The sequence below is a fragment of the Diadema setosum genome, chromosome 7 (assembly GCF_964275005.1).
Source record: "Diadema setosum chromosome 7, eeDiaSeto1, whole genome shotgun sequence".
Classification (NCBI taxonomy): domain Eukaryota; kingdom Metazoa; phylum Echinodermata; class Echinoidea; order Diadematoida; family Diadematidae; genus Diadema; species Diadema setosum.
In genome coordinates, this window is record NC_092691.1 from 11,328,252 (window position 1) to 11,337,842 (window position 9,591).

A 9,591-nucleotide genomic window follows, 5' to 3' on the forward strand; every position below is an offset into this window, starting at 1 on the left:
ATGTTGTGTGTGTGTATGTGCGTGCGTGTGTGTGTGAGTAGGTGTGTGGGGTGTGTGGGTGTGAGTGTGCGTGTGCTTGTCTATGGTGTATCTTTTAACAACACAATGTATATTAGGATCCTCTTTAAATACATGACATGTTTTAATGATTTGAGTCATGTGATATGTGAAATCTTGTGTTGTTTTTTTTTTTTCATTTTTTCCTGCTTCATGTTTTAACAAGTCTATTGATATAAATGTAATGTTTTAAGTTATTAAGATTTTTTTTTTTCCGGTAAATGACATGAATGCAATATTTATTGTTCTTATATAGTATTTGAGAAATGTTTATAACACTTTCTGCATTAACAAGTGCAAGTAACCAGTATATGCAATATAAGCACAGAATATGTTTTTTTATGTTCATTACTGATTTTATCTCCAATTTTCATTTTTTTCCTCATATGCCATGTGCCATTTTTTAAAGTCTCAGGCGAACTTTTCTGACTCAGCCAGTGCAATACTGCCGTATACAATAGTGCAATACCCGCCTTCTTATGTTCTGTGTTATGTGATCTGTGATATATGATTTTGCTTTTCTTCTCTATGTTTGAACAATATTGTTTTGATATATGAATGCAATGTTTTAAGTAACAATGATGATTTATAATTTTTTTTTTTTTTGGGGGGGGGGGAATGAATGTGATATTGATTGTTGTTATAGTAATACTGTAAACGGGGATTTTGTTGTAATGATATTAAAATGTGTGGTTATGATAATGATAATTAGTTTTGGATATTGTTAGTGAATTAAATGAGGTTGAAGGGAAAAAAGTGAAAGTTGGATAAAAAAAAAAAGAAGAGAGAAAATGAAGAATAAGAACACAAAAAGAAGAGAAAAAAGAAAATGGACGAAAATGAGAAAGAAGTTGAATTTACAGGTTGTTTTTTCTTTAAGTTATCGTGATTATTTATGGCAATGAGAATAGTGATGTTAGAAATTTTACATGTATAATATGTGTTTGTTTCGTTTTAAATGTTAATATTAAGATACCAAGTAAGAGTAGTTGTTACTTTAGTGATACCATTGTTAGACGTCAATATAGTGGGTTTTTTTTTATGGAGGGGAGAATGAGAAAGCAGTTTGTATGTCTCTCCATTATAATGCTAGAGAACAGATACTTTTGAAATCACGCAAGGAAAATAAGTCTTCTTCATGAAGAAAAAAACCAACAACAACAAATAACTGCAACAAAAAAGAAATAAACGTAAAATTTGATCTTAGCATACATCACACTATCATATCAGGAAGAGAGAATGTACTGAGTCACAACGATAAAAATCACTTATTATTTCGGAAGTAGGTATAAAATCAAATGAAAGGAAGTAATGGCAGTAATGAAGTAAAGTCATATAAGTATGTACGTTGTACGTATATATATCTTGGCGTATTATGAAAGTATGTATAACCACATGTATATATATATATATATATATATATATATATATTTGAATTTGATTTAATAAATACCTCTCTACCCCACCCCCCCCCCAAAAAAATGCAAGTTCCAGCTATATCAATCTGATAGCCTTGCATACTAGCTTAGTCAGCTGTCGTAGCCATCAAAGTCATTCTACTACTTGAACAATCATAACATGTCGGAAAAAAAATGAAATTTGTACATTACGATAACAAGAATCTGTCTGTTTTGATATTCACAGCCACCGTACCTTTTCAAGAGCAGAGTGGATTTGACCTTGAATACAAGGATGTACAATGCTTCAAACTCAAAACCTCTAAGTCCCACTTCTGTTTTGAATCAGTACTTTAAGTGGAACTTTACTGTTAAACCTAATGAAATCATTGTCCCCTTTTGTCTTTGAAGAATCAACTTTTAGCATATTTAGCAGGTTTAGTGCCCACGTGATCATATTGAGATCCTATTACTCTAGGGACGCTACCAGCAAATTTTTCTGAAATAGTAATGGGGTTTTCAAGAAGAAGCTGAAAATGTAACGGACGACGCACGCTGGACACTTTGCTGGACGATAATAATGATTGCAATAGTTCATTTTGGCTGAGGTGAGCTAAAAAAAGAAGGAGAAAAAGGGAGAAAGAAAGGTGAGATGAGAATAACAAACGCAGGTTGCAGATGAAGCCAAAAAATAAAGAAGACGAAGGAGATGATAATGAGAATGATGATGAAGAAGAAGAAGGAGGAGGAGGAGGAGGGGGAGACGAAGAAGAAGAAGAAGAAGAAGAAGAAGAAGAAAAAAAGAAGAAGAAGAAGAAGAAGAAGAAGAAGAAGAAGAAGAAGAAGACTATTGTTTTCGGCACAACTCTACTTATAATTCTGCCCTTATCAGCAGGTGCTGAATTGATGGTTAAATCATGTCATAATCTCCTGCCATAACGGCTAACTGCATGTGGCGATTTGCGGACAATCAATAATGAGAACCTCACCAATGGCCTTGAATATCGAAGGAGCAGAACTAAGAAATAAAGCAGAACTTTTTTTTTCAGTTTGGATGGCGTTTGAATATCAGTGAAACAATTTCCAATCTGCATTTATGGAATAGTTTTATGTTTCTTTTCTCTATTTCCACTGGCATATAATCGCTAGGATTTTCGTTTTGTGAGATCATTAATATATACCCTTATAAAATCAGTTAACCAATGAAAACATCACAATAAAAAGAAGGTTGTCTTGAAATGTGGCTTTAAAAATGATTATTTACAATTGTTAAGATATATTTGTGCATTATAATACTCGGCATTTCTCGCCATTAGCGATGACTCATTTATATTTAGACGAATCATTTGTGGTATGCCCAACACATTGCGATGGGCATTTCATCATGATAATTAGTGTTAATTTTATCAAGATGAGTAATATTTTCTTACCTTCACTAGCAATGATTGTTTATCAAGTGTTCATAAGGTTTGTTGAACAATGTCGTATGTGACAAAACAAGAAACTACACAATTCTAGTCAACTGAACGGCGTGAACATTTTCTTGAAACTCTCCCAGACTAATGCAGACTAGCATCTTTTCTTTCTTGTGTTCTGCTTCTGATGTGAATATTTTTTTTCTTTGTCCGAAGAGACGCGTCAGGCATTACCCACTACCCAATTTAGATGCAAATGTAGTCGCAAATACTACTCTACCTGAACAAGTTGCATTATTGCGATGTGTGATTTCGAGTAACCTCGGGCGACTTGGGTGAAAGACTGAAAATTGTGTTCAAATAACGCTCTCTCTCCTCGCTTCCATGTACTTACCTGCAACACTGGACCCCATTTTTTACTTGCCATAATGATTCATACATGTTATTGCTTTTTTTCTTTTGTTTTTAAATTTTCCATTTTAGCTGTGCGGTCTAATACTGTACAGTAGTTGTATACCTCAATTTGATATGACATGTGCCAAACCCCTACCATGCCTACTGGTGTTATTAGGCTCTTTCTGAAATTGGTTGGACTTTTGCACATTGTACTGAGTACCTTCTTACTAATACTAATTTGCCAATACAGTAAAGACCTATACTACGTCTCTTTTATATACCGGAATTGCAATTCAAGATTCAAGACTCAAGATATTGTTTATTGTCATGTAAAAATAGCAATAGCAATAATAATACTTTCTCATAATTTTTTTTTTCTCTCGAAACAAGTTATTACAATTTTGAACAGTAACTCCGAATGAGAAAATTTTAATCCATTAAACTCGTCCCATGATTACTTATTTCACTCGTCTTCCGTGGACTGATAATGCAAAGTGCGGTGCTGCTGTCTGTGCGACATCGACACAGAGATTACTGGTGTATTGTATGAGATACAGTAAGCGCTGGTGTTTTTTTTATTCCAAAAAGCATAAAAAATACTTCACCTATTTTTTTGGAAACCCAGGGAACAGCTTTAAAAAAAATGAATAATTAAAAAAAAAAAGACGGATTTCTATTTTTGTACCCTACGGGTACCGAAAACTGCATTATTATGTGGCCTAACTATCTTCTCCTCAATGCTACAACTGCTATTCAATTATGTAACTCTCCAATGCCCCCTCCCCTCATTTCGTTTTTCTGCATAGTCCGTTTGTTGTAAGAACGTGCATGTTATTAAGGGCTGTTTTTTAATATATTTTTCTCTCACGTGACACGGAAGGATCGTATACTAATCCCAAACGTCGTTGAACGACGTTTTGGAGAGTTTGTGTTTCTTCTGGATAGAGCCAGTGTGAATCAGGCATATAATGCCATTCCCCTTTCCCGCAAAGAATCATATCCCAAACCACAATGGCGAGGCCTATACCCAGTCGAGGGATAAACGTTGAGATTCAGATTTAGCTTTTCAGCAGTGTATAATGCCGGACTGCGGCTAGAAAGGGCTTGCAGGCGAGGTCGCTCGAAACACTACCAGCAGTCGCCGTTTTTCCCACACCGCATGTCACTTACGAAGAAATTGGTCGCCTCATGCAAGTCAAAACTATCGCTAGCAGACATTTGATCGATCCTACACCACAGAACAACATTTTAAGATATCACTGGGCTTTTGACTCTTTAGCCATTTCTCGGCTTTGATACGTGTGAATATTTATAGATTGATGTCCATTGTTATGCATTTATTCTTTTGCTTGACACATATTACGCGGTTTTCCGTATCCCCTATGAAAACTTGAGATGTGCAGAAGAACTGTCGTGATGAAACCTAAGTCGGCATTTATTATCTGGTAGCTGTCGCCTTATCACCTTGGATTAGGGATTCTATCGTAAGGTGGATAACTGGAAGCTACTTTTCACCACTTTGAGGTAATATTAATCGACTCTACATTGTACATCGCGTATCTGCACCATCTCATTGGCGGCCGAGAGCGTATACCGTATACCGCCATTAATCTAACATCCGCTCATGGCTTATAATGCAATATATCAGAGGAGAACAGTGCTTTAAGTATTCATCGAGTGAATAGACGTCAATTTTTACAACCCCATCCACCATGTAATACTTTCCGGTACATACTAGAAGGCATAACGATGCCTTTGATGTTTTTCTTTTCTTTTCACAACGCCCAGATACTTAAAGAAAATATCCGTTACGAGCAATGATTTGAATTAATAATGTAATAAGATCTCTTTGTGCTCAGTTTTTATGACCCCAAGTTACATAAAGCGGGAAAGAAAAATCTACTTTACGTTTCCGTTGATTTGAACAAATTCGAATTAGAACCAGAAAACGGAAAAGTGCAAGTTTCAGTAAAATCAAACCATACAAGACACGAGAAAATTATTGAACTTTTTATTCCAATGTGACATTAATAAAAAAAGAAATCATATCATTTAATCCTTTTAACCAAATTAATCCAGCACTGTCACAATTGTGTGAAATGACCTGATATGAATAGTGAATCACAGGGTGTTAATTATTCATGCTCTTAATGATGCGGATCTGCTTAAGAGCTGCGATTCAAAGACAGCATAAACTCGTCTAATTTGCATATATCTATTTGCAACAATTTAAAGACATTTTCTTTAAGTTGGAATTCCAGAACATGCTGTTTGAAACAAAACAGAGTGGAGTTGCACGCTGAATTTGACATTGCCTTAAACCTAATCTTGAGCTGCGCAACATCTCTGACTAAATGTATTGACATCTTTCTGTTTTATGTCATATCACTCCCTATGTCGGATGGTAATTGCCCATGTAATATTTTTAAGATTCAATTTGACAGGGTATATGGAAAACTGTCCTGTGAATTAAGAAATTGTTATTGGATACGAGCTAAAAAAAAAAAGGAAGAAGATTAGAAGAACCAGAAATTGATATAGCCACCGATTGTTTTCAAATTTAACTGAGCACGTACAAGAAACTTCGTTCAAAGCCATGTTGAAGGCGAAGGGAATTGTTTGGCAGGACTATGCTAGATACCATCTTATATGATAACAAAAAGAAAAAAAGAAAAAAAAAGAAATAATAAAGTACATTAATCAGTTGAACTTCTGAAGGCGCAGTGATCACGAATCAATTCAACAAGCGAAAAAGGCAAGGTCCAGAAATGAGCACATTCAAAAGACAGGAATAAGGACATTCTGAAGTCATCGACAGACAAGTGAAGCTGAAGAGACGAGTTTGTTGAAGAAGTTGAAGATAAAATAAAGAAGAAGGCAAGGTTCTTTGGCTGATTACAGCATAGATGGCTATTTAATCACTCATCTGTCTTCAAATGACCCCACCGGGAATTAGCTGCTGTCAAGAAAACTTTCAATAATTCGAATTAGCATGTCCGGAAGAAAAATGGTTTGGAAGCAGCAAACTTGCTCTTCCGATCCCTCTCAAAGGAAAATAAATCTTGCGCCGTCCCCGGCTTTTGTGTGTAAATCTAAGACCACCAGAGACATCAGTTGAAGGGAAAGCGCCTCGAATGCTGATGTCAGCGTACAGTGTGGGAAGTTTGTTTTGACACTGTTCGCTGACTCCACGGCATACTTTTCAAAGTAGAAAGTAAAGGAAGCATCCATCTTTTCTCCTACCCATCGTGGGTTCCTCGGTATACAATAAAAAATATTAAGGCCTAGCTATCCTCCTTCAGCTGTCACCATGCATCTTCAATAATCCTAAAGATGGGACCGAACCATGTCTGTTTTCATTAATCTAGCAGAGTCTGTCATGATAAGCCAGTGCGGAGTCAGGTAATGTGTACATGAGTACATAACACCTTTCTGTTTTCTCATTTGGTTGGTCACTTTCCTCCGTTTCAAATTAAGGGACATAATGTATGAGTTTGCCCGACGTAACAAAAAGACATTCATGCAATTCATCAGTCGTGTTTAAACAAAAGGATTAACTTGCGTAGACTTGGCACTGCCTGGTGATCATAGTTCGTCAATGTTAACGCTTGTCTTGGGAAAGCATCCATTCATTGTTTTGCACCGAATGTATTAACAATCTTTTTATCTATTGATAACGGCAATAACACTTTTTTTTTGTCAGGTGGATATGCTTGGCAAACACCGTTTACAAGGATTACTTGAATAATCCTTACATCACAGATGCTTATTATCTCAGTCAATATAAAAAGCAAAATTCTCTGTTGGTACATATGCCCTTATTCTACTCACGCACAAAGTGGATCCTCGAACTGGTTTGTTAAGGCATAACTCGTGTGATTCATGCTCGACTTTGGCAAAAGTAGAACTGGATGAATCAACTTTTAAAGCATTGCAACATACATTGTATTAATTTGATAACGTAACTCATTGATATTTTTATTATTCACGTATTATTTTTGACTGCATGTATACAGTGTCGTGTCATTGAACGAATTGGGATCGATTATGCTTACACAGGTTGATACATATCCACTCATCGTGTTGATTGCAGATGATTCTTTTTCTTTTTAAACCGTGACATCACCGAAACCTACTGCTGGGGTGAACATGGAAGTCGAGTGGTAAGAGCTGTTGCTCCCCGATGGTAGAAGGATGATATATTATTCGTCAGCTAATCATCCAATCTTACATCAAGTATTAATGTCCCTCATTATACGAATACTCGGAGTGATCTCTGGATGTGCGTTTGTTGGAAGCATCATCTATTCATTAGGTTGGACGCTCTTTAATACTTCATGAAAACTGATCGTAATGATAAATAACCAATGAGTGCAGTGCTCTGGACTTCTTTAGTCAGAATAGCCTATGGCGGTCAACCAGGTAACAAAAAAAAAACACAAACAAACAAACAAACAAACAAACAAACAAACAAACAAACAAACCCAAATGATTATCTGCTTAAGTAGAGCGGTAATTTTGTGATAATCTACACTGATAATCATATGGATCTGGGCATTAACAGTTAGTTTTGTCATATCATAATTACACAGTGTTGTTCGTCGATTTTACTGATTCGATATAAAGTCATTTCTACTTTTCTGTTTCTGGAAGTGTGTTTTCATATGTTTACAATTTTACTTCGTAATAGGTTAGTATCTACTGAAGACGAAATTGAATTGAATGACACGATACACAAATTGCCTACTATGTAAAATGGATAATTATGGGTTTTTCATCTCCACTGACACCACAGTTACTTTTCTCGATAGATTTACTACTGTTGTGGAACCAAAGGTGACAAAGTAATACTTAATTAATGACATTATCTGAGAAAAGAGTACCGTGTTAACAAGCATGCACGGTTACACGAGGGAAATATGACTATAACGAACGCGTTATAGAACAAATGACAAAACTTTGTCTTACAAGTCACTCGTAGACACAGACCTATTGCGCACACTTTCGTACACTGCTGAAGATTGATTGAATTAGCATGCTTTAAACGATAGTACGTTTTTACTTAAAAGGACTATGCAACATGCATGCTGACTTGTGTTGATTTACGATACCTTTAACAACCCTTTTGGCGAAACGAATATCTAAATGCGTGTCATATAGATATTTTATAATAATTTCTACTATTTTTCTTCAGATTGCTTGGATACACGCCCCTCACAAACACACACACACACAAAACAAAAAACCACCTTCCAAACCAGCATTCTGTAAGTGACATCATGTGTTAATCATTTCTTAAGTACTGATATGATTAACAAAATACAATATTGGGAAATATATAAGGCGCCATGCTATCAGAATACTTTAAATACAGTAGTAACAATAATAACAACAATAATGATAATAATAATAATAATAATAATAATAATAATAACAATAATAATAATCATCATCATACTACTACTACTACTACTAATAATAATAATATGTGAATCATTAATATTTTAATATTTCAGATATTCATCTATATTTTCGTTTTCTGGAATATGAACATTTAATATAGCATCAATAAATCTTGATGTCACCAATGCAGATAACCGGTATGTTTGATTGGGACGGCAGACAAAAGAGGTAACACTTTATGGGCTACCTGCAGCTGCATTCGAGTGATAACCCTTTAGTCGAGTTTGTTTTAAGAGGTGAAATCGGCTATAAAGGGACTCAGACAGATGTATTTAGGATCACAGGGAGCTGGAACAGAAAGGGGGCGGAGTGAGCGAGATAATGACACATTCAAAGCATGAGTGACACTGGGCAAGTTAGATCCGGTAACCGCTGTGTGTGTTACAATTATCGGACACGCACGCACGCACGCACGCACGCACGCACACACACACACACACACACACACACACATAGTGAGAGAGGGAGGGACATAAAGGCAGATGGAGGCATAAATAACTTGATTTACTGTACATTAATAATGCGTGTGTTCAGTCACGTTTACGCATTTTGTGAGAAATGGTGGGGGCAGAAGCTTCCGCCCAAGTCACTACAAATAAGTGTTTTCTCCCCGACTGCAATGTGAAGCTGGGTCGATGCAGAAAACTTCACATTATCTTGGTCTGTGAGTAAATGTATTCAGACTGTCCTCCGCGGTCGTTAACAGGAGCCTGTCTTCCCTGCCTCCACACAAATATATTATTCATCGCTAAGTACAGATCGCATTTCACACCGATGGCTATTATATTATGGAACCGAGTGAAAACAGCAACACAGGTGCGGTGTAATAATGTTTCGTGTTGCTATCCCTTGATGTTTGTCAT